The sequence below is a fragment of the Pinus tabuliformis genome, chromosome 2_1, assembly GCF_031772625.1.
Source record: "Pinus tabuliformis cultivar Carrire ecotype Pingquan chromosome 2_1, CPIR1, whole genome shotgun sequence".
NCBI classification, from domain to species: Eukaryota; Viridiplantae; Streptophyta; class Pinopsida; order Pinales; family Pinaceae; genus Pinus; species Pinus tabuliformis.
In genome coordinates, this window is record NC_142299.1 from 454,263,620 (window position 1) to 454,291,048 (window position 27,429).

The 27,429-nt window shown below is 40.3% G+C and overlaps 1 pseudogene; it reads left to right on the forward strand.

Annotated features, from left to right (window-relative positions):
- Positions 1 to 8,873: 8,873 nt before the first annotated feature.
- LOC149200880 (iron-sulfur cluster assembly SufBD family protein ycf24-like) overlaps positions 8,874 to 27,429 on the forward strand; it is an 88,519-nt pseudogene continuing 69,963 nt past the window's right edge.

Genomic DNA, 27,429 nt, shown 5'->3' on the forward strand with positions numbered 1-27,429 from the left:
GGTAACGTCTACACAATTCCAGAAGCCAGGGCAAAGGCTTTGATCTCTAGGAATGTGTAGTGCATGCTCGGGAATACGAGATTCGAGCCAAGGAAGCCCAGATCTGCGCAAGGGAAGTGAGAAATCGAAAATATCTAAAGGATTGAATGATGCTGAGTGCAGATCTAAGTGAATGATAATGCATGGGAGTGAAACGAGTACAGGAATCAATCAAACTGAAGTAAAACAAAGCATGTGTAGAGATTCGCCGCAACGACGACCAGTAGTGCAAAAATTGGGCAATGAATGCAACAGTTGGGAAAGACAATGAAAAAATTAAAACAACACTTCTACAAGCTAAAACAAGTTGAAACGCTAGTGGTCATTCAACAAAACGAGTAAAACAACACTCTCACAAGCTAAACAAACAAAAGCGACAGAAAAAGCGGCAATAGACTAGAAAAGCAAGACTTACGTAGAAAGGAAATGACCATCGCACCGGAGGTTCCTTGATCTCCTCAAGAATTCCAGAGCTCCTAGATCGAATTAAATAGATTTGGTTGATTTAGGGTTTATGACGCAAAGGCAAATTATCAAGGAAAAAGCGACACTTGGCAACAGTTTCCAAAAATAACTCAAGTGTCTCCTCTGGGCTGCTAAAATTAGGTCCTTATTTTCTAGGGATACTTTTTCACTTTTTAACTTTTTTTTTGGAAAAGCTTCTATGCATTTCCTAGAGAGATTGCGTAGTTCCAGGAAGGACTGGGCAACTCATTGGCTCATGCACTAAGTAGGCTTATGAGGGAGAAGCTTCTGCACAATTTCTGGGCTGAGTGGCTCTGGGCTACCTATCATGCTTTGCATAGTTTCCCAGCTAAAGGAAAGCTGTCAATTGGTTCTGCGCAATTATGGAGTTGAAGGCTCACTGTTAGCTTGGACTACGCAATTCTCGAGAGCAAGGCTGGTTGCCCTCAAGGATTGCACAGTTCACTAAGGCAAGCCTGGAACCGGGCTGAAACCAAGTCAAGAGATCGATTTGTGGGTTAGAGAGTAAAGCAAGTAGAAAAACACAAACCAAAATGTAAAAGATGAAGCTCAATCAAAGCACAAGTACCTGGGTTAGTGTGAAATTAACTACTGTGATTTAGGAGGGAAGCTCCAAAACGAAACATAGGAAAATATTTGAAGCGTGGTTGTAGCCTCTACAACAAAATTGTTGGGTTGTGTTATATTCTTTCCATGATTAGCCCACATAGTTAACCGGGGGTTAGAGGGGGGGAGGTCACAGGGGGTTTGAAGAGCATCTGTAACCCCAATTTATGGGGTCTGGGGTAGCACCCCGAAAATTTTTGGTTTTGGACCCTATGTTAGGTTGGGCAGACCCACCTATGGTTTTGTGCATGATTTTTGTACATGTTTTTGGACGCGATGGTTTTCGGTCCATGGTTTTGGACGTGATGGTTTTCGGTCCATGGTATTAGATGCTTCGACATGTATAAATATGTATTGTAACATTGAAAGGAAAATAATGAAAAATCAAGCTGGTAGTCCGGGTTTTGGGATCCAGGAGGAAATCTTTGTGTATATGTGTTTTATGTGTTATGCTCTCACATTGTTTATTTTCTGTGTTTTAGAATTCGTATGCAGGTAATTTCTGTATAGGGTTAAAACCTACATTTGGTATCAGAGCTGTTTTGGTTTCAAGGGGACGCTTTTGTTGCTGAGGGGTTTCTCTCAGGCCTGTGGTAGACCCTGTTCAATGGGAGATTTGTGAGCTCGATTCTATTGGTGAAAGAATATGGTGAGCAGTGGAAAGATAGAAATCGAGAAATTTAATGGTTAAAGTTTTGAGTTGTGGAAACTCAAGATGGAGGATAAAGATCAGTGAATCACGGTAGATCCGGGTACTAAACCAACGGGAGTGTCCGATGAAGAATGGAAGAAGTTGGATCGGAAGGCAAAGAGAAAAATACAATTGTGTGTCTCAGATTCAGTATTTCTGAATGTATTAGGGGAAGCTACGACGAAGCTTTTGTGGGACAAGTTAGGGACTTTGTACCAATATAAGTCTCTGGTGAATAAACTGTTCCTGCGCAAAAAGCTGTATAACCTGAGGATGAAAGATGCAGACTCGGTGATAGAGCATCTGAACGCATTTAATACTATGGTAAGTCAGTTAGCATCTGTTGATATTAAAATTTCAAATGAAGATAAGTGCATCAGTTTGTTGTGTTCTCTACCAGATTTGTGGGATAGTCTAGTTATTGCAATAGGTAGCAATGCAACTGCCTTGCAGTTTGATGAAATAGTCTCAGCCTTGCTGACAGAGGAGATGAGATGGAAAAATATGGAGAGCCAGAATGGTGACACCTTATCTGTACGAGGACGATCCCAAAATAGAAACAAAAGTAAGTCATCGAGTGGGAGATCTGGATCTCCAGAACAACCTGTAAAGGTGGTGTGCTGGAAATGCGAAAAGGAAGGGAACTTCAAAAGGGACTGTAAATCTAAAGCTCCTGATAAAGGAAAGGGATCTAATGATTCTCTTTCTGTAGAGGCGAAAACCACCTCAGATGAAGGTGGGGATGTGTACTTGTCTTTTTCAAGTACACATGTAGATCATGAGGCATGGTTGATTGACTCAGGTGCATCCTTTCACTTCACTCCCCTAGAGAGTGGTTCTGCGAGTATGAGAAATATGATGGTGGTGATGTCTTCTTGGGGGATGAAAGGAAGGCTAAAATCATTGGTCGTGGAAAAGTAAAGTTGAAGCTACAAGGTGGAAGGGTTAGAACACTTCTGAGTGTTCTGCATATTCCTGCATTGATCAGAAATCTGATTTCTGTAAGCAAGTTGGATGATGCAGGTGTAAAAATAGTGTTCGAGAAGGATACTTGCAAAATGGTTCGGGGAGCACTGGTATTGATGCGGGGAGTTCGGATTGGAACTCTGTACAAGCTGCAAGGTAGCACTGTTATTGATGGGTGCAACAATTCTGTGGTTCCTGAAAGTGGAGCAGAAAATATAGTGGTCTCTAGAAAGAAGACTATGTTGTGGCATCCAAGGTTTGGACATATTGGAGAGAAGGGCCTTCGAATACTTCATGGTAAAGGTATGGTAGAAGGTATGAGTAATATCTCTCTGGATTTTGATTTCTGTGAAAATTGTGTATATGGGAAGTAGAATCGGGTGAGTTTCCCCTCTGGTGGTAAGAGGGCGAAACAGATATTAGAGCTTGTGCACAGTGATATGTTTGGACCTGTGAAGGTTCCATCATTGGGTAAGTCCGTGTACTATGTATCATTTATAGATGACTTTTCAAGGAATACATGGATATATTTCCTTAATAAGAAATCTGAAGTCTTTGATAGGTTTAAAGAATTTAAGGCTCTCGTGGAAAATCACACAGAGAAGAAGATAAAGGTGCTGAGGACAGATAATGGTGGAGAGTTTTGCATCAAGGAATTTGAAAGAATGAACAAGACGTTGATGGAAAGGGCAAGAAGCATGCTCAGTGGTGCTAGGTTAGGACATGAATTCTGAACAGAGGCGGTGGATACTGCATGTTACCTAGTCAACAGGTCACCTTCATCAGCGTTGGAGGATATGACTCCACAAGAGATATGGACTGGTAAGAAACCCTCTTTTTCACATCTGAGGGTATTTGGATGTGATGCATATGTACATGTTCCAAAGGAGAAACGAACCAATTTGGATAGTAAATCTGAAAAATGCATCTTTATTGGGTATACAGATGATTTAAAGGGTTATAAGATTTGGAACTCAATAACAAGGAAGGTTGTGTATATCCGAGATGTGGTGTTCATAGAGGTGAAAGATGTTATTAAACATGAAGTTCAACCAAAGGAACCTGAGAAGATAGAGTTTGAGCTAAAGGAGGAAGAATAAGACTCTACAACAGAGGAGAAATCAGAAGATGAAGAGCCACAAACTCTGGCTATGAGAATATCAGTTCGAGAAAGAAGACAACTAGAAATGTATAGTCCATCTGCTTTCTGTTCAAATTATGCCTTGTCTGTTACTGATGATGATCTCGGAACTGTGAAGGAAGTAGTGGATTCAGAGGATGGAAAATTCTAGAAAGAGGCCATGGTTGACGAAATGGCATCTTTGCACAAAAATGAGGCTTGGGATCTGGTGGAGTTGTCGGATGGAAGGAAACCCATTGGTAGCAAATGGGTGTTCAAAAAGAAGACAACGTAGAAGGAAAAGTGGAGAAATACAAAGCTCGGTTGGTAGTAAAATGTTATTCCTAGGTGCCGGGAATTGATTTTGGTGATATTTTTTCTCCCGTTGCGAAGGTAACTTCTATTAGATTACTTTTATCTGTTGCTGCTGCTTTTGATTTTGAGTTAGAACAGATGGATGTGAAGACATTATTTCTTCATGGGGATCTGAAAGAGGAGATCTACATGAAGCAACCTGAAGGCTTTGCGGTAAAGGGTAAGAAAGAACTAGTATGCAAGTTAAAGAAGTCTCTGTATGGGTTAAAACAGTCACCAAGGATGTGGTATCAGAAATTTGATACATTTATACGGGGACTTGGCTTCACCAGAAGCAAAGCAGATCACTGTGTGTATTTTAAATTAATTGGTGACCTTGCTATTTATCTGGTCTTGTATGTGGATGATATGTTGCTGGTTGGAAATGACAAAGAAGTTATCTAGGATTTGAAGACCCAATTGTCCTCCAAATTTGACATGAAAGATCTTAGTGTTTAAAACTATATTTTGGGCATGGAAATTAAAAAAGATCGGGCAGAGAGGAAGCTCTGGTTAATCCAGAGGAAGTATGTCGAGACAATATTGCAGAGGTTTAATATGCGGGATAGTAAACCGATGAAGGTTCCTATTCCTGTAGGTGTGAGGTTATCTGCTGAACAGTGTCCCAAGACACAAGAAAAGGAAGAGGACATGTCCCGTGTTCCAAATGCAAGTGCTGTCGGTAGCCTGATGTATGAAATGGTCTATACTAGACTAGACATTGCACATGTAGTGGGAGTATTGAGCAAGTTTATGTCAAAACCAAGAAAGGAGCATTGGAGAGCAGTGAAGCGGGTTTTCAGGTATTTTCATGGCACTAGTGATTATGGTTTGTGCTACCAAGGAAGACCACAATTGGACAGAGTGTTAGATATTCGTGGCTTTGTTGATGCAGATTGGGCTGGAGATCTGGATCAGAGAAGATTTACAAGTGGGTATGTGTTTAACCTATTTGGAGGTGCAGTCAGTTAGATGAGTAAGAAACAATATGTAGTGGCACTATCAACTACAGAGGCAAAATACATGGCAGCCACTCATGCAAGCAAGGAAGTAGGTTGGTTGCAGAGATTGTGTTCAAGTATGGGGTTAGTACAAGAAGCTATAAGGATAGACTGTGACAACCAAAGTGCAATTTTCTTTGCAAAGAACCCTACATATCATTCAAAGACAAAGCACATTGATATTTAGTATCACTTTGTGAGGGATATGATAGAAGACAAAAAGGTGTTGCTAGTAAAGGAAGACACTTTGAAGAATACCGTAGATGCATTGAAAAAATCTAAGAGCTTTGAGAAGTTCTCTTGGTGTAGAGAAACAATGGGCATTGCAAGGCTGGATAAATGACTAATCTCTCTTGTGGCCCCCTGTGGAAAGAAAACAAGAAGTGGGAGAATGTTGGGTTGTGTTATATTTTTTCCATGACTAGCCCCCGTAGTTAACTGGGGGTTAGAAGGGGGGAGGTCACAAGGGGTTTTAGGATCACCTGTAACCCCACTTTATGGGGTCTGGGGCAGTGCCTCGGAAAATTTTGGTTTTGGACCCTATGTTAGGTTGGGCGGATCCACCTATGGTTTTGTGCATGATTTTCGCACATGTTTTTAGACGCGATGTTTTTCGGTCCATGGTTTTGGATGCAATGGTTTTCGGTCCATGGTATTGGATGCTTCGACATGTACAAATATGTATTGTAACATTGAAATGAAAATAATGAAAAATAAAGCTGGTAGTCCCGATTTTGGGATCTAGGGTAAAATATCTATGTATATGTGTTATGCTTTCGCATTGTTTATTTTTTGTATTTTAGAATTCGTATGTAGGTAATTTCTGTACGAGATTAAAACCTACAAAAATTATATTTTATTTATTTTCTAAATTAACTTAATTTAATTATATAAATATAATTATTTCATTAATTAAATTAATTATAATTAATTTGTAAATATTAATCTTTTATTGTTTATTCATTATTCAATTTTTATTTAACTAATCTACAAAACCATTGTAACCGTAATTGTGAACTTCTATATATATATATAATAACAAAAACATATTTTTCACTTCAGGCCACCTCAGATGTTCAACCATAATCTCATCCCCGAAATGACATAAGAGGAGTCAAAAGCCGTGGGTGGAAGTGAATTAAGTGCCTTTATACTAAAAGGAGTCGGATTTTGTTAAAATAAATGTATCCAGCTTTCTTTTAATTAAGGTGGATAGGGGTCTACTCTCCACGTGTCCCCTCACTCTCCTTCACCTCTTTCCACATGCATTCACCTAGTGTAAATATAACTCATCCTTATTTAAATCTCTTCACATTATATATATATATATATATATATATATATATATATATATATATTTTAATTTTTATTCTTATATATATTAATTTAATATATATATATATATCAAAACAAAATTTTAATAAGTTGCCCAGATTTTTTTCCCAATAATAAATGTTTCAGCGTTTTGACAATTTTCACACAGACTTTAGAAGGTTCTATCTTGAGTTTGAATCAACCAAATGAGGTCCAAAATGACTCTTTGGAAAGTTCAAATCATGGAGATAAATTTGAAGATATTAAATCAAACAAATATGGTCATTTAATATGCCTAAAATTTAGCATAAGTTGGAGCTCCAAATTTGCAACAAGAAACCATTTTCTGAGTTTTATGTTTTGGAATTTCATTGGCTAAAAGTCTTGCTGTTGCAAATTCATTCAAAGACTACATCTTGGGATAGAGAAGCTTTGATATAAATCAATGGGAAGCATAAATTTATTTTTGTTTTATTTATTTAATTAAATTTTTGTTTGAGAGTTTGTTTTCCGAATTTTGATATTGTGGTTTTCATGTACACTTTTAATTTTGATTAGTTATTGTAGGAGATTTGTTAATGAGGATGAGGCAAAGAGATTTGGAAGCAATAATATTGCACAAACAAAGAAGAGAAAGGGATTCTTCCCAACTAAAATTAGAGATTTCATGTTGGGCATGGCTCAACTTGGTCCAAGTTTTAGGTAAAATACCTCGCAAAAGAAGGAGCGGACTACACAGAGCCAACCAAGATATATTCATCACACAAAATTTTAGGGCTTTGGGGATGGGATAAAGCCCTTATTTTGTAACGGGTATTGGGTATTAGTCCTTGTTTTGTGGATCCATGGTATGTGGATCATGTTTTTTGTAAATATGAAATGTATTTAAGGATGTGTAATACCTTAGCAAAAGGTAATTAATTAATCAATTAATGATATCATAATTGAATTGAAGTATTCACGTCTTTGGTCTGTAGTTTTGGGGAAGGCTTTGCAGCTGAGTGCGTGGAGGCCTAGAAGAGTCTGCAGCTAAGTGCACAGACCACTTGCAACTAGGTGCACAGGTCGAAGGCATATATGTACTGAAGATTTATATTAATAAGGAAGAAGTTTTGGCGAAGAATTGTATATCTTTAAGTGTTCAGTCTTTGCTATTAGTATCGTCACGTATGCTTTTCACTGAATTATGCAAAGAACTGTAAGATATATAGTTATTAGTTAGAATTCATGGGGTTAATGTGATTTTTTTTTAAATTAATCATCTGCACAAATTTCTTATGCATGCAAATTTATATGATCAATATAGAGTAGAAGTAAATACATGACGCCACTGTGTGGATATCCCTTCGGTTGCAAAAGTCTGTTTTTGTAGCCTCCCATAACTGCTTCGGGTAAAACTGGGATCTACTTGAAGGCCATTGCTGAAAGGGCTAGTAGTTGATGGTTTTGTTGGTGCACAACACACTTTGAACCTCAGTTAATCCCCCTCGAAAAAAAAATGGTTCTATTGTCTGGACCTTCTTAAAGGGATATGATTTGGCGTCTATTGAAGAAAGAACTCTAGGAGTGGGTCGAACAAGAAGAAAAAGAATTTGCAGAGAAAGAGAACAAAAACATGCATTTATCAACTGAAGCTTGGTTCCCCAGATATATCTTCGAAGATCAATACGAGAGTTTCTTTGGTTCGTTCCACATTGAATTGCTTGAGTGGATATCTAAGTTAACTAAGCATAAGGCCTGTTTCAAAGGTGATGAAACTAAGGAGTGGAACCCTGATTTGGAACAACGGATCAAGAGAATTGATAACAGTATCTCAAGGGTTTTTGATTTTTGGATCGATAGAATTTTGGGAGGATTTATCACTGATTTCATGATCAACGAAATCATGTCCTTTAGTGAAGCTAAACTAAGATTCTTCAAAGGACCACAAGGTAAGTTCTTAAATTCCATGAAGCTCTGGATTAAGATGTTATTGTGTAAAAAGGGGATTCTACGGATCCAGTCCGATTAACGTTTGGGTAAAGAAGAAATAAGTCGGAACCAGGAGATACGCAAAATGGAAAATGATATAAAACAGATCCAAAGAATTTTATTGAGATTGACTATATCCCTCTATTAGGATATGAGATAGAAGAAGAAAGAAGTAACCCTACAACCCTGATATATTCCCCCATCCATTCTAAAGGTGCGTCAAAGTCAGGAGATGAGAAGAGTCAGGGCGTCTTTGGGATTCCCCATCCATCCACCCCCCTCACACCCCATCCCCCTCGCCATAATTAAGATAGGAGAAGAACCTATGAACATTGAAGATAACTTTCCTGATGCACAAATTCTCGCAATTAAAGTCGAAAATGATCACTTCGCAGATATTATTCAGTTTTTGTCCACAGGAATGGCGCCCATGGAGTACACTACAAAGAAAAAGAAGGAATTGGTTGTTCGAACCACTGATTTCTTGCTGATTGTGGGACACTTGTATAAAATGGGATTGGATGAAGTATTGCGCAGATATGTCCCTGAAAATGAAAGACAGAGCATTCTGACAGAAGCTCATGGAGGAGTTGCAGGTGGGAATTATCCAAGAAAAGAAACTGCGCAGAAGATTTGGAGAGTCGGGTTATGGTGGCCTACAATACATAAGGAAACAAAAGACTTTTGTCTAGCATGTGATGTATGTAGAAGGACATGAAAGCCATCCATAAGAAATGAAATGCCAGTAGTTACCATAGGTGACTTTGCAGGATTTTGGGGCAATTTACTTTGTTGGACCTATCAGTCCACGGGGGAAAGGACTGGTGCAAGATATATCATCAATGTGACTAATTATTTGACAAGGCAGGCCAAGGCAAAACCGGTAAGGGATTGCAACACAAAAACCACAACGAAGTTCATTTTCAAATATATATTGTCCATATTTGGCTGTTCGAAGATCTTAATGACCAAGGGACACTTTTTTTAAATAATACAAATGAAGAATTAACTGCGGAATTTCAAGTTTATCATCAAAAGAGAAATCCCTATTATCCTTAAGTGAATAGGACAGTGGAAGCTTTCAATAATATTCTTGAGAATGCATCGAACAAGGTGTGCAACGTAAACAAAGATGACTGGGATTTGAGGATCCCAACGGTGTTGTGGACATACAGAATGACATGCAAGAAATTGACTGGGCAGACACCTTTCAGGTTGATATATGGATAAGAAGAAGTTATGCTAATGGAATACATTGTGTTGAGTCTGAGAATTGAAACTATCACAAATATGGAAAACCCTAACATGATGAACGAAAGAATGTCACAAATACTAGCTTTAGAAGAAGACATATTCATAACAGGATTCCATTAGCAAGTGTAGAAAGCAAGGGAGAAATCTTGGCATGACAGGCATATCAATAAGAAGATATTTTGCGAAGGGGATATTGTATTATTATATCATAGTAAGTTCGCGAAGTTCCCAGGAAAATTCAAGACACATTGGTTGGGGTCATATATCATAAATAACATTTCAGATGGTGGTTCTATTCAGCACGTGAAGTTGAATGGTCGGATGATGCCAGGACGAGTGAATGGTAGTAGATAGAAGATATATAGGGATGACTATGTCTCTAGAGCTTCGAACTGAAAAATAAAGGATAGGAAATCTTAGTGCCACCTCTTGTTGAAAGTGGGCATGAGACTATAAGAAACTCTGCAGGAAGGGACTTCACCAAAGGAAGATTGCTATGTGATACTTAGGAGTATGACGAAGTTCAAAGGAGTTGTGACAAGGAAGAGGTGACTCTGCTAAAGGGGAAATATGACGAAGTTAGCCAGAAATATGACTGTTGGAAGGAAAAAGGGAAACGTTAAAAGGAAATTACCGTTGAGAGGCATAGGAGAAAATAATTTATGAAGCACAACTGTCTATTTCTAGCCCATACCTACATTAAATGAGCCAAATCTAAGCCAATCATGAGCATGGGAATTCAAAATTATTATAAAACCAAATCCCGTGCCACATTTTACACTTTTCTTCATAGAGAGATCAGAAACTATGCTTAAGTGAAGAAGAGCTATTGCATGTTTGAGAGGAGCTGGAAGAATTGGTTAGGATATTTACAAATAAAGGGCTAGTTGGTATCATGGAGTCACAAGAAGGAAAGACTGCATAAGTGAATGTAAACTTGTCCTCGACACACTTAAGGTTGCCAAGAAATGTGGTTGTTCAACTGCAAGCACAACCACAAGTGCATGAAGAATCACAATCACAACCGTAGAAGATGAAGGAGAAGAGACCAGTTGAGGTCTCTGCAACAGAATTAAGAACATCACCATGGAAGAAGATGCAGAAGGAGGTACAGGAAAAGAACACAGAGGATAAAGGAAAAAATCCCATGTAGAAAGGAAAGAAACCGATGTAGTAGGGGGAACCTCAGTAGGTCCACAATAGTGAGGAAGAAGCCAAATTTCAACGGAAGGAGATAGAGGATGTGGAGATTCCCTTTGTGCTCCCAACACACATGCCACCGAGAAATATGGGTGCAAAGCTGGTTAGGGAGCCAAAGGAAGGGAAATTTGCTACCTATATACCACTTTTACTAGAGGAGGTGCCTTTTGAAGGAGAAGTGTTGGGGAAGATCCCCCAGCTCAAAATGGAAGAGTGTGATTTCAATGATAGAAGAAAATACCCTCAATTTGAGCCCAGTAGGTACCTAAAGAAAGTATACTACCCAGACAATGGAGTTAAAATATTGGAACCACAACAATGGGTTGCGGGAGTGCAAAGAGCAGGGATTTTGAGCATGCTAAATGTGCCACACTTTGGCTAAAGCCCGTTCAGTACAATCTATGTGTAGAAGCTCCTCGCACTGGTACATGATGATTGCATTTGGCTAGGGACAAGGATCCCAATTGATGATATGCTCATCAGAAGAATAACAACGCTGCCATATCAAGAAAAGGACCTCGTAGATGAATTCATGGGTAAAAAAAAGACAAGGAGATGACCCAGGTTATAAAAGAAAAGTTTGGATTAGTGAAGAAATCCCTCTGTTATGAGATAAAATCTATCGAGGATTATGTTGTGTGCTTTGCCACAGATATATTAGTGGGGAAGATCATGAGAAAGTGCAGGGCCAATGAGGTACCTGTAGCAGTAGTGTCTTTAATAGAGCAGTGCAGTGCAGGGGTCTAGTTCAACTTGGCTGCCTATCTATGCAAAGAGTTTTCGATGGATTACAGGGAAGCATAGGAAGAAGGAAATACCTTCCACTATGCATGGCCTCTAATTCTTATTGTACTTGTTGCATGGAAGGAGCCATAAGATTCTCAATTTTTGACTGTTGAGGTAGATGTATGCGGATTAGCAAGGTATGCTTCACTATGGTTTACAAAGGAGCTGACTCACGTAGGAGAGAATAAGATCTTATTTGTAGTCATGGAAATGTATCTGCATATGGTGGTGAATAAGTATCCCAGACTATTATCGAGCTTTTACAAACAATACTATCATAATGCGGAGTTCAAGGTAGAATTTCACAGGGCGTATGTGAAAGCGAGGAAGGATGCAACAGAGACATGGCATCCATTTCTATACTAGGTAAAAGAAGATGGTCTCCTCGCAGTAGTGCAAGATTGACCAGAGGAATGGATGACTCCACCTAGTGGAATGGTTGGAGCAGTTGGAACAAAGAAAAGTTTGGATTAGTGAAGAAATCCCCCGGTTATGAGATAAACTCTATCGAGGATTAGGGCGTGCACTTTGTCACACATATATTAGTGGGGAAGATCATGAGGAAGTGCAGGGCTAATGAGATACCTGCAGCAATAGTGTCATTAACGGAGTAGTGCAGTGCAGGGGTCTAGTTCAACTTGGCTACCTATCTATTCAAAGAGTTTTTGTTGGATTACAGGGAAGCACAGGAAGAAGGAAATACCTTCCACTATGCACGACCTCTAATTCTTATTGTACTTATTGCATGGAAGGAGCTAGAAGATTCTCAATTTTCAACTGTTAAGGTAGATGTATGCGAATTAGCAAGGTATGCTTCGCTATGGTTTACAAAGGAGTTGACTTGCATAGAAAAGAACAAGATCTTATTTGTAGTCATGGAAATGGATTTGAATATGTTGGTGAATCAGTATCCCAGACTGTTATCGAGCTTGTACAAACAATACTATCATATTACGGAGTTCAAGGTAGAATTTCACAGGGTGTATGTGAAAGCGATGAAGGACCCAATAGAGACATGGCATCCATTGCCATACTGGGTAAAAGAAGATGATCTCCTCGTAGTAGTGCAAGATTGACTAGAGGAATGGGTGACTCCACTTAGTGGAACAACTGGAGCAGTTGGAACAAAGAAGGGTACTTTGCATGGTGCAGGTAAGAGTAGAAAAGATGTCGATGAAGAGACATAAGAAACAAAGTGAGGACAGGAACACGAAGAACACCTCAACGATGCAGAGGTATTAGAAGATTCACCCTTTGTGGTGAAATTGTGGCCAAGAAAGAAGTAGAAGGCGGATAAGAGTAAGGAAGTAGTGTCGCTCATCCCCACTGATGGGGACATCAACGAGACAAAAAAAAAGATCGAGGAGATCAACATGGAAACCTGAGACAAGATTAATGATCGTTGCAAAATGATCTTGGTTGAGGTACAATAGGGCATCGTAGAGATGAAGGCATTGCCTCAGGTAGTGAGGCAACCACAGCAGGTAACCCAACCATTGTAGCTATAACGAAGACTGGAAACAACCTACGGAGTTATGATGTTACACGTTCCATTTGGGGCACTGAAGTTTGAATCAGAAATAGACAAAGAGCAAGCCAAAGCATGGCGCAGTGTCCAGATGAATGCCGCTGCACTACCCCTCCAGGTGCTGCATCAATTTCACCAAGGTATCACCAAAAAATTGCAGAAATTAGAGCAATGTATGTCAATGTTAAAAGAAAAGGTGGAGTCAGAAAAAGCATTGATGTAGAAGGAACTAAAGCAATTGGCCAAGGATAGGTAGGAAGGCTGAGACTTGCATCACAGTTTCAGACGTGCAGGTCCATGAGGATGAAGCAACAATACAAAAGGTCGCGAAGCTCTCCCTCATGGTCAGGGACTCCAAGAATATTATGGCTAAGTTGAAATTTGAATACGAACTTGTTGTGGCCACAACTACCACCCTATTGAAACATGTTCTTACAACAAATTTCCAATGGTTCCCCTAGAAGTTTGATTTTTCATCTTTTGGAATGACTTGTTTTATCACATGGATGTCAATTTCTTGCCGAGTCAAATTTTCAAGGCCTGATGGCTCAGCCATTAAATATACCTCTGCTGCATGGATCATTCATGACACAGACTGTCCCTTTATCCTCTCCCTTAATCAAGATCTTTCGGTCCTCACAAACATGCATGGCACATTGGTGCCCGCACAAACCATCACCCCTACCCCCATCATAATCGTTTGTTGGTTTAATTCGCAAAAACCCTTCATCGCATCATTGTCACGTTATAATCCCTTTATAAAGGAAACCCTTCGCAAAACACATTAAACCTTCCCTCTTTTGCTTATCGCACTCAATCTGGGCGCATAACACATGCCATAAGGGCCGGACCCGATGACATTATAAACCACAATATATATATATATGTCGGGTCCGAAAGCCCGTCGCATATTGCAATCGGCTTGAGTCCAAGGTTTATGAATATATATGGCGCACCACTAGCCTCCAGACTCGACGACATCATTAACAACATTGTATACATGGTCGGGTCTAGGGCCCCATCGCATATCGCATATCGGCGGAGCATGGGCCTTATACACAGTGTGCGTGGCGATGTGGCAGAACCACAGATTTCTATGAACTCGAGCGTATAACATTTCAAGTCCAGCGTTATGGCTGGACATGGTTTTCCCCACATATTCCTTTGTTCTCAAAAAACATTGAAATCTCAGTTTTCAAAGGCTAGCCTATATTACGTACCCGCCAACAATATTAACGTATATATATATATATATATGTTTTCGGGTCCAGGGCCGTATCGCATATTAGCGGAGCCCCAGGCTTATGCATATTGCGATATGTGATATGCCGAACCCTACGATATTTATAAGCGTTGATATATATCATTTGAGGTTCGACCTGGGCGATTGGGGCAGGATTTCCTGTGTTTTAGTATATTTTCCAAATTTTGCGAAACTACAAAGGATCAGGTTTTCAATGAAAAAAAGCAGGCTTGTGGAGTCCCGATAGTGCAATTGCACATCGAGGCGGTGGAAGTCATGGGTCCTGTGACCTGAGAGAGGGCCGATACCCGATTGCAATGAAAGGAAGCCTTCGAAAACTGTGTCGAGCCTATGGGTTGAGTGGGAAACCGTGTGATTGACTGTGTATCAGGCATAAATATTTTTCATACTTGCTCCGTAGTTTTATAAAATGAATGAAGGCAGCGTTACGTTTGATTGATGCAATTTTTGTTCTATTGTTCACAATCATCAAGCTAATGATGGCTATCCTTGGAGGTGAGAAGCAAAGGATGCAGGAGGGGATTCGAAGGGCCATGTATGCAGAAGCGCTGTGTTTAAAGAATCTGGCCGCAACCCCACGTGTTGCCTGTATAGTCCGCAAGCAAAGCTGTCCCGGTCTCCATTGTGGGAAGGCAACATACAGTCGCCCTTTTCACCAGCATCTGTTCTCCTCCTCAGGAAAGGAATCGACCCGGCTGTTATGCCTTCTACGTGCCAACAGTCACACTAATGATCCTATCACTGTGTACTCGATGGGCATATCTAAAACAGTGGGAAGATGAAGAGGCAGGGTGACCTCGGCTGGTCGACAGTTTCATCAACATATCACATCTGTACATACTGGTCTATGTAATGACAAGAGGGAATGGAAAGAGCATGGAAGGCAAAGGGTCGTTCAAGGGCCACATAAGTATTACCTCTGAAGAGGAGAAAGGGCTTTTGATTTTTGAGAAGAACAGTGTTGCTTTATTGTGAATGAGGAGGACTGTTTTTGAGGGAAGAAGGAGCCTTTAGTCTCAAACTCGTTGTATTGTTTTGGATCAGAGTGTTGTTATTGGCATGAATGTAAATGTGATTATGTATATTGATGACTTACAATTCACTATTAGTCTTGTTAAATTGAATGTGATTCAGTTTCATGGTTAACTTGTGAATGGTATCTAATTTGGAACTAAATTAAACATCAATGTGGATTCCTATATGAGTGATTGGATTGCAATTTAGCCTTAATACAGTCTTGTCTAGCTGTGAATTCAGTGATTGATTCTCTTGGACTTGAATCTATGCATGATGTTTAACCTTCTTTATCACACTCCTGCTGAACATATATATGATGTTTAAACCTCTGTATCATGCTCTTGTAGGATAGAATAGAGTAGTTAGAAGTAGTATAGATAGGATTTAATAAATAGAGGTTAGTTGTTTCATCTATTGAGTTAATTGAAGTCTTCCTCCCGGAAGCAATCTTTCGACATGTTCAAGTGGTTTACGGGGTCCCTTAAAACCCGTCGGAGCTAGCCAATCGAAACGAAAGTAGGTCTAATTGGGGCTTACAATCGGGTTAGTTCCCTTTGTTGGAATTGTGTACATCCGTCATGTCAACAAAAATGTAGATATCGGAGCTGCAACTAGGGCTACAACCAAGTATGCCACCATAGGTTCAGGAGTAGAGACAAAGGGACCTCAACACAACATTGAAAGGCATATCTGATATGGTGGCAGATTGTGGAAAACTGCTCCATGATACGATGCAGATTTCGACCTCACTGCAGGACGATCCAAATGTTCTGAAGATTGAGGAGAAATTGCAGGCCAAGAAGAAGCGACACAATGAGATCCTGGAAGCTGTGAAGAACTTGCCAGTCTTGCAGAGGCTTGCCAACATTTCTGAAGCAAAGAACCTTCAGACAAAAATAGATGATCTTTGAAGGAAAGCATAGATCTTGGAGGAGAGGACTCAGTTGTGGTAGGAGGAAGCCTTGGAACTTTCACAGGCAGTGGATGAGACGCTGAAGGAATTGAAGAGAAGGGAAGTAGAGAGACTGCAAAAGACTGCAAGCCCTACTACACAAGCTTTGCTAAAGGAGGCATGAAAGAAATAAAAATTGATTGCAGAAACACTCCAGTAATACAATGGAGTGTAAAACAGGATTGCAACAAAGATCAAGGGCGCCGAATCTGAGTGACTCAGGATGAGTCATGGGTGAGTATTGGGAGGCGTTGGGCATGGCACAACTTGGTCCAAGTTTTGGGTAAAAGACCCCATGAAAGAAGGAGCGAAACTCGCGGTGTTGGCGAAGATATATTCGTCGCACAAACTTTTAGGGCTTTGGGGATGGGACAATGATTCGGTGAAGTTTATGCTCAAAAATAAAAGTTGATAGAATGGAATTGAAACTATATGGTTGGATAAATATCGATGATCTGAATCCAACGCAACTCATTTCGTCGAAAATGAAGTTCATATGCTCCCAAACATGAGTTCTGATCAGTTTGCTAAACATGCAAAATAAGTGCACAATCAGTAAGTTCAAGTCTCTTCAGCCAATCAGGAGGTGCCAAGTGTCACTCTGTTGCTGGTCCTGCAAATTGGCCCATTGCATCACATTGGCATATTTAAAAAAAAAAAAATAGCTCCCAGTCCCGCCGAGATGTGATATGCGTTATTGCATGAATCACATCACAACAGGAAGTCTTGTTAAGAATCACCCTGCCCGTGCTGAAAGAAAAACGCTGATGGAACCAGATGTGAAAAGAGAACAGGTTGCAATGTATGGAATGTTTGGGTCTGAAAATTCATCGCAGTTCGCAGCGGAAAATGACAAGTTGTTAAGGAATCCCCCAGTTCAACGTCGATTGTGACAAGCCGATATATACCAGACGTGAAATTGTTATGAACCGTGGTGCATAAATAGTTAAGTATGCCATCGTAGATCAGAGATTATAGTTTTTGAAAGGAGTTATTCCGTCCATCTCTCTACCAATGCCGATTGTGATTACGATTTCTAAACTCGCCTGGAAGTATGGCTCCTGTGGCTGAAATGTGGAAATTTTGGTGGATTTTAGGCCGAGTTTGATGGTTAATGGCTGGAAAAGGGGAATTTGTTGAGAAAATTGTGGGAAATTGGGAGAGATCACAAATTCTTGAGTTCTTATCCAAATTAGGTGCAAAATAAGAGTGAACTCTGGCAGTTTTGGCTATTCTGAACTCATTGAGACACGTTTCAAAAGCATTTGAGCATTGTACACACACTTTTGTTGTAATTTTGAGCATAATAGAGAGGCCCAAGCATTGGAAGCTGGACCAAGGAGACATAGCCTAGGAGGGGTGAAATCCTCATCAAATATCTATGTTATGTGTTGTATTTTGATGTTCTTTGCTATTATTTTGCTGCTGTTCAGCATATGTTTTATGTTAAATTGTTTATAACATTTACGTAAGAAACTCTCATGGGAACTAGTTAGTTAAGAAAAAATGGTGAATCCTTAAGCACTTGATAAGCAAATGATAAGCATCTTGGGTTTTATTATGAATGGGAAATTAGCACAACATTACTAATCTACTCCATTTCAGATCAAGTTGGTATCAAAGCACTTGTTTTTTGCTTACTAGATTGCTTGTGCAAATAAGGAGTATTGTTTTCTAGTTTTGTGTCATGCTAAAAAGGTTTAAACTCAAAAGAGCTGAAGGAAAGTTCGTTGGAAGCCCTAAAGTTAGGTCAAGGGGAAGAAGAGTAAGGTTGCCACAATCCCCAACACTAGTTCAGTGTCAAGTTGCAGTTGAGACTCTAGAGATCATGTCTCATGAAGGAGAACCTACGACCATGACAAAAGACGAGAAGACATTTAGAAAGCCTTTCTTTGAAATGACAAAGATGGTGAAGGTCCTCTATGAAGAGATGAATAGCAGGTTACAAGGAGAAAGTTCCAAACATCCCAAAGGAGAAGGCTCTTCAAGAGGAGATAATGGGAATGGAGACAAACCTCCACCTTCTCCACCATCTTCTTCATCTTCTTCTTCACCAATAACTTCACACTCTTCCACTAATACAACCATTACTCATACTAATCATCATTCTTGAAAAGGAGCTGGAAAATCACCTCTAGTTAAACTAGATGTTAAATTCGAGTTGCCCATGTTTAATGGTGAGGTGAATGCAGCGAAGCTTGATAATTGGATTTGTTAGTTGGAGGTGTATTGTATAATTTAGAACCTTTAAGAGGATGATTTCAAAATTCAGTTGCCTTCATTGAGAATGGATGTGCAACACTCATTTGGTGGGAAGAAAGGAATCATGACGAGATCAAAAAACATGGTAAGATCTCTATTACTTGGTCCGATTTCATTGCTGCTATAAAAAGAAAATTCTACCCTTTAGCTCATATGGAAAAAGCTTTCATGAATTGGAAAAATTTTAGACATTAAAAGGTCAAAATGTGAAATAATACTCAGGAGTTCAGGAGAAGAGGTCTTATGCTAGGAGTAGACTTGTAGTCACATGATACTTTGCTAAAATACATAGGAGGTTTGCATAGCTATCTTCGACACACCATTCTTATGTTTAATCCCACAAATCTTGATGAGGTCTGTGTTCAAGCTACACACCTCGAAGCAAGAGGGAAAAATGTACAAGAAGAAGGTAAGAAGAAGCCATTCCAGAGTGGTGAAAAAGGAATGAAATCTAAAGGAAAGCAGAAGAAAAATGTTTCTATTAAGAAAGAAGGGGAGAAACCATGTGCAATAATTGTTCCAAAGAGGGCCATGATTAAGCGTATTGCTGGAAGCTTCTTCCTGAATTAAGACTGAAGAAATTTAACATTAAAGGGGAACATAAGACAAACCTTGCTGTACAACAAGACTTGGATTCCGACTCAGGTGATGAAACAAAGATTGCAGCCATAGTCACTAAAGGAAAAGTTGTGGCAAAAACAAGCAAAGAGGAATCCGTGGCAAGCACCAGCACAAAAATTAACTCCAACAATGCTTCAAATGAAGAAAGTAGAATTGAGCTGTTCCATATCAGAATTATTTCCAAACACACCAAGATTGATACATTGTTTGACAGTGGATCCTAGGAAAATTTAATTTCTATAGACTTGGTCAAGAAGTTGAATCTGGAAACCATGCCTCACCGTATCTGTTGGGTTGGATAACCAAGGATGTAAATCTTCAGGTCACAAGGAAATGAATTTTTAGGTTTTCTATTATTTCCAATTTCGTTGATGAAGTCAAATTAGATGTAGTGCCGCTAGATATTTCTGGAATTGTGTTGGGAAGCCTGTATCTGTATGAATGGAAAGCCGTTTTCCATAGATTTGATAACAAATATCATTTGTTCAAAGATGTAGTGGAGTATATTGTGAGATCCCATAGTAGAAATCATTAATTTATATTTAGCAAGCGCAGGGAAAATAAAGCGACTGGTCAATTCCAACAAGAATCTTGCGCTCCTTATGATCAAGATGAAGAATGAGACAGAGCGTGAATCCTTTACAGAATGTGATGTGAAGCTAAAAGACAAATTGATTGATGTGGTCAATCAATATGGATATTTTTTTCAAGAACCAAAAGGATTACCACCAAAAAGGGGAATTCAACATGAAATTAAACTATAGCAAGATTGTCCACTCCCAAATATCGGTATGTATCGAATGTCAATTCTGGAAAGTTTAGAAATTAAGAAACAAGTCCAAGATTTGTTAGATAAAGGTGTAATTCATTCCTCTAATTCACCATGTGGTTCACCAATTGTTTTGGTACCCAGGAAATTGTTGAAGCTTCTAAGTGTACTTAGTTAGAAATCCTTCATGCACTTTTTCTGATTTATTCCTACCTACTTGTTATTTTTCCTTAAAAAGTTATTTACAAAATAAATGCTAAAAATAAACACCAGTGCATGCTCAACATATTACAGATCAGCAACTAAAAGAAACAAGAACAAACACACCACATGACACCATTATTTTTGGACTAATGTCCCTGGAAAAACCCAACGTGGGAAAATTAGTGCAGCTATCTGAGGGTTTTCTTATTAAGCAATATTAGAGTACAATATCGGTGCTGTAATTGGCCTACCCAACAGAGAATTTCCTTAGCAGTAATACCTCTCAGTTTCTGACAAATCTACTGGCTAAAACCTCGGATACTCCTTTTGGCAACTACTAAGCACCAATTTGCCCCAGAAACCCCAACATCTACCCAATTTGGACTGTGTCAGCCTCTCCTAGCCCAGGGCTGGCACTGCATCAGCCTATCTTGGCCTGCATTAGCCCCAGGAGGCCCTGCGTCAGCTATGCTGGCCCCTCAAGTGCTATGCACAACACTTAACTGCTTCTGCGTGGCCCTGCGTGAGCACTGGCTACTCCTGCGTCTCTCTCTCTGGCTGCTATCTCGACACTATCTCTGCCTCTCTGTCTCTCTATACTCAATGCCCCTCAACTTCTCTCTTGATCACTAATTCTATCTCTCTTAGCAAACCCCGCTCTAGAGAATAGAATGACTGATCACTCTGGTGTGTTCTCCAAGTGACCCTCAAGCCTCCTCTTATACTTTTCTTGTTGACATATCAACGACTGAGATTAAGTCCCTAATCAATGGCTAAGATTAGATCTAGCTTGTTCCATGTCTTTTGGACCACTCTAACACAGATTCATATTAATACACTTTAATATTTTATTTTCCCTAAGTTTAGACTTAGGGACTCCATTAAAAATATTAATTATTTTAATATCTCCTGATCTGTTTAGAATCTGCCCAAACCCTTTCTTGGTATTGAAGATCTCATGTGCCCCAAGCTCTCCAAAGAAATTTCATGGCTAGAGCACATGTGATGCTACCCCAAATCAACATTCCCTCTTAGCGAGTACTGTGCTCTAGCAATACTCCTCACTGAGTATTACTCTGATCATTCAACATCGGTACTTGTGCTAATGCTAGGCCTTCCTGACCAACATCCTCTGCATTGCTGCATCTTGTACTGCTACCCATGGTTATACCACTTCCACTGTTGCATCTGTACGATGAATCCCTCTGCATATGTGCTATTGCTGGTCCTTTCTCCCAGTACTGCATCTGCACTGCACCTCCTCTCATCATGTTGCATTGTGATGCCCATTGCTGCACTGCAACTAAGCTACTGAGAAGTAAGTAAATTATCTCCCAACTGACCTCCTTATTGGGCTAGAGACACCCACTAATGTTGAAGCTCCCTTTGACATTGAAAAGTGCTTCCTCTCTAACCTCTACGCTATTGCAACAACTCCCTTCATCTCACATCGTTGCACACCTCTTTGCGCCATCCTGCACTGGTGCAACACTCATGTGCCTCTCGCACTACTGCAGCCTACTAGCCTTGCGCTGTCTAAGGACTCCTACACTGTAGCTCCCTCTGCCGCTCTATTCACATTTGTCTTTACCCACTCAGCTAGTCCCGCTACTCCTCATCGAGGCTCCTGTAACAATGTCTAATCCAAGAGGCTGGGTACCTCAAGAATCCTTACCCTCATCACCTGTAGTCCATCTGACTACAACTTGATGTCTCCCCACTTCCTCTTAAGTGGCATGTGTGCACTCATGGCACAATCATCATTTGTCAAAACTTCCTTCTCTACCCGTGCTGGCGCTGCCTTAGGCTCAGAAGACTCTCCCTTACTCTTCTTCCTTGGACACCAGGTCGCATAATGACCTAGCTCCCCACAGTGGAAGCACTTGATCTTGGAGAGATATTTCTTCTTCCGCTTTTCCCTATTTTCCCTTAGATGCTAGGGCCACATCCTCCTCCTCCTGCTTGACCTTGACCCCTTTGCTTGTTGTAGCTCTGATCCAAAAATATATGAGAACAGAAATAACCCAAGAACAAGAAGATTGAAATAGATAGAAATGATTCTCTTTATTATCAAAACCCTTATGGTAGGGCAACACCATACATTCACTCCTTAAGGAAGGAGAACACTCCACAAGTCATATGCCTGTTCATACAATAATATTTCTCTTCATCTTCATATCTCTCCATGTGGAGTCTCTAGCCTCTATATAGGCCTCATACATACAATACCATGCATCATTACCATGGTTTCCTCATACCATCAGCTAATACCATGGGCCCATTACATTATTATTAACTACTTGTGGTCCCTTACATGACATGGGTTAACCACCTTATTTATTACTATGGCCCATCCCATTAGTACATTATTACCTTGGGTACCTCCCTTGGTACCCCATATTATCCCCCCTAGGTACATAACATTCCACCCCCCTAAACATGTTTCGTCCCCGAAACATGGGAAGAACATAAATAATAAGATCTACTCAAAAGAGTAGTCCACTGATACCATGCACGTGCATCTAGCCATCCAAGAGAAAGGTGAACCCTCGATCTCGCTGGTGCCTCGCTCGTTTGAGATGGAAGTTGACCGTGGCAGCGCTTCTGTGTTGATGTGTAGTGGGTGGATCTTCTCTCCTCGCGATCCATCATGTGACGACTTGGGTTCCATCTTGATGGTTGTCTCGCTAGGTGATGTGGGTGATGATATGTTGAAGTTTTAACCCACGATGACTTTTGCTTGACTTCACCCTGCTGTGGTGCCTGTTGTGGTGTCTTCTTTGTCAATATGACTTCAACCACTGAGCCCTTCTCTGATGTATCATCACCTGTAACCTTTTCTTCTGCATCCTCTGTTTGTGTTTGATTGTCGATCATCAAAGGCTCATCATCTGATATGTCAGTCCCTTGAACATCTTCTGCTTCAGCCTCCATGTGCTCTACCTGTTTATGGATGGAAATATCCTGTAATGTAATTTTCTTCTTTTTATACCATAGCTTTAGGAATTTCTTCTGCACATTAATATTGATAGTACCCACGGATTCCATCCAAGGGTATCCCAAAACCACATCCATGTTATCCATCTCTGAAGCATAAAAATCACCATGCAACACATATTTATCCATAGAAATCTTCAAATCCTTATACCTTGAACATCCTCATGCAGTTTCAATGTGTTTTGCTGGAACTTGCAATCTTTTTGCCAAATTAATACTTATAAGATTTTTCTTGCAACTAGGATTTATAAACACAACGATTTTCTCCTTCTGAATCAATCCATGAACCTGCAATAAAGATATACCAGAAGAAGATAACCCTTTAGGTCCCTTGGTTTCCTTCTTTTCTACAAAAACTTTGCTAGGCTGTGTGACCTGACGAGCTAACTGGCAAGCCTCCTTCCATGTGGGAGGGTGGTGAAGTAGAACTTGAGCTTTGATGGCTTCTTTAAGACCGTTGATAAAACATTCCTTGAAGAATGCATCTGTGAGACCCCTAGTGCGGAAGGCTAAGGCTTCAAAAGCGGTAATATATTCCTCCATTGCACCAGTCTGTCGGAGCCTAATGAGACGATGCAAAAAAGATTCTTCCTGTTCAAAGCGATCTAGGCCCGCCATCACAAAAATATTGGCGAAAAATTGAAATTGTCACAGTTTCGTCAATATTACTCAGAATCCTTATTATCACCTATTTTTAGAAATGGAACCATCATTCTGCATCTGCCCATGTGATAGAAATTTTGATCTAGGCACTAGAATTCCAAATATGCGCTGCAACTTTCCCGCCGTCACCCAAAATTTCTGAAAAAAGAGCTGATTTTAAATCAGCGATATCTTCCTCATCCGGACTCCGATTCGCCTGATTGTTTTTTTGAAATCAGGTGTTTTGTCACAAGGATTACAGATCTACAATTAGATCTTACAAATCTGGCACCAGGACGTCCAGATCTGCGCCGCAAATTCGCTGGCCCTAAAAATTCTTTGCAATCCCACTGATTTTTAGATCAGCGATATCTCCTTCATCCGGACTCCGATTCAACCGATTTTTTTTTTGAAATCGGCTATTTTTTCACAAGGAATAAAAATCTGCAATTATATTCTACATATCTTGCACCAAAAGGTACATAGCTGATCTGCAAATTCGCCACCCGAGAAACCCTGCAAAAATGAAAAAAAAATTTCTCCACGGTTTGCCCAAGAAAGAGCTCTGATACCACTTGTTGTAGCTTTGATCCAAAAATATACGAGAACAGAAATAACCCAAGAACAAGAAGATTGAAATAGATAGAAATGATTCTCTTTATTATCAAAACCCTTATGGTAGGGCAACACCATACATTCACTCCTTAAGGAAGGAGAACACTCCACAAGCCATATGCCTGTTCATAAAATAATACTTCTCTTCATCTTCATATCTCTCCATGTGGAGTCTCTAGCCTCTATATAGGCCTCATACATACAATACCATGCATCATTACCATGGTCTCCTCATACCATCAACTAATACCATGGGCCCATTACATTATTATTAACTACTTGTGGTCCCTTACATGACATGGGTTAACCATCTTATTTATTACTATGGCCCATCCCATTATTACATTATTACCTTGGGTACCTCCCTTGGTACCCCATATTATCCCCCCTAGGTACATAACGTTGCTGCTGCTACTTATCTTCAACTATCATCTGATCTCTTCCTGGTGAATAAATACCAACATCTCGTCCTAAGGTGGGAGAGTCCTTCTGCCCAGAATACTCTAGACAAATACTTCCCAATCTTCTGAGACAACATTCAAGGTTGTCCTCACCATAAGCTCCTGATCCGATGTCGCTCCTATAGCAGTCAAATGGTCTCAGATCTCTTTCAGTCCTCCGAGGAAGGTGTCAATCGATTGACCCTTCTTCATATGATACGACCTCATCTAGTTCTCGAGCAACATTATTCTTTGCACATAAGTATGTTGGTACATCTTCTTGAGAGCCTACCACATCTCAAATGCCGTTTCCTTCTCGGCTATATGTGGTACCATATGATCCTTGACCCATCTAAGATAATGCGCTTGGCCCTAACCATCGCCTCTTGGTACCTGTCATTATCATTGGGGTCAACTGGGACAACTATTACCTTCAAGGCGAAGTTCTTGACACGATTCCTGTCAAGCACTGATAATATTATGGCCTTCTAGACTGCAAAGTTCGATGCTCCGTCCAGTCTATCTTGGTCTCTTACCCCATGTAGTGCCATGATGCTCCTCTACTTCCCTCTTGGAAGTTCTCTATTCGACTCCTATGAGTCTTTACTTCCCGTCTGGAAGTTATCTTTTGGACTCCTTATGAGTCCTGATTTCCCTCCTAGAAATCCTTCTGCCACTTGTCGAGATGTCCCCTACTTTGATCGACTTATGCAGTTGCACTTATGATCTGAGTTCCACGGCTAGAAACCCTCGGTAACAACTCCTATGGCCCTGCTCTGTCAGGTACTGTTATGACTACAGTACCTCACCAGATCCACTCTGCAATATTCATGCAGCCTTCTAGACCCCAACAACTGCCTCTCTGTGAACTGCGTCAGCCCCTCTCTGCCTCACACTAGCCCTACGTCACCTTGGATGGGTTTGCGTCAGCCTCGGGATGCCCTGCGTCAACCCTCTGGCCCTTTGCGTCAACAACACTAGCCTTTCTAGGGCTCTGCGCAACTCTCGGCTTCCTCTATGTGGCCTTGACTAGCTTTGCGTCACACTCCTTGGCTTCTCCGTTGCTAGAAACAACTTATGTCATTGCGAGACAACTATTTCTGCTGCTATTGTTCTGCTCGGCTAATGTATTTTAGTCCTCCTGTGATCTGTAACCACCCTCTAATACCATGTTGAAGTTTCTACATTTACTTAGTTAGAAACCCTTCATGCACTTTTTCTGATTTATTCCTACCTACTTGTTATTTTTCCTTAACAAGTTATTTACAAAGTAAATACTGAAAATAAACACCAATACATGCTCAACATATTACAAATCAACAACTAAAAGAAACAAGAACAAACACACCACACGACACCATTATTTTTGGACTAATGTCCCTGGAAAAACCCAATGTGGGAAAACCAGTGCAGCTATCTGAGGTTTTCTCATTAAGCAATAGTACAATCTGGGTGCTGTAACTGGCCTACCCAATAGAGAATTTCCTTAGTAGTAATATCTCTCGATTTCTGACAAATCTACTGGTTGAAACCCTAGATAATCCTTTCAGCAACTACTCAACACCAATCTTCCCTAGAAACCCCAACCTCTGCCCAATCTGGATTGCGTCAGCCTCTCCTAGTCCAAGGCTGGCACTGCGTTAGCCAATCTTGGCCTGTGTCAGCCCTAGGAGGCTCTGCGTCAGCTCTTTGAGCCTCTGCGTCAACTAGGCTGGCCCCTCTAGTGCTTTGCACAACACTTAGCTGCTTCTACATGGCCCTGTGTGAGAATTGGATGCTCCTGCATCTCTCTCTCTGGCTGCTCTGTTGCTATCCCAACACTATATCTTCCTCTTTGTCTCTCTATACTCAATTCCCCTCAGCTACTCTCCCGATCATTGATTCTGTCTCTCTTAGAAAACCCCGCTCTAGAGAATAGAATGACTGATCACTCTGGTGTGTTCTCCAAGTGACCCTCAAGCCTCCTCTTATACTTTTCCTGTTGATATATCAATGACCAAGATTAAGTCCCTAATCAACGGCTAAGATTAGATCTGGCTTGATCCATGTCTTTTGGACCACTCTAACACAGATTCATATTAATATACATTAATATTTATTTTCCTTAAGTTTAGACTTAGGGACTCCATTAAAAATATTAATTATTTTAATATCTCCTGATCTGTTTAGAATCTGCCCAAACCCTTTCTCGATATTGAAGATCTCATGTGCCCCAATCTCCCCAAAGAAATTTCATGGCTATAGCACATCTGATGCTACCCCAAATCAATAGAAATATGGAACCTGGCGCATGTGTGTAGATTATCGAGATTTGAATAAAATTACCATAA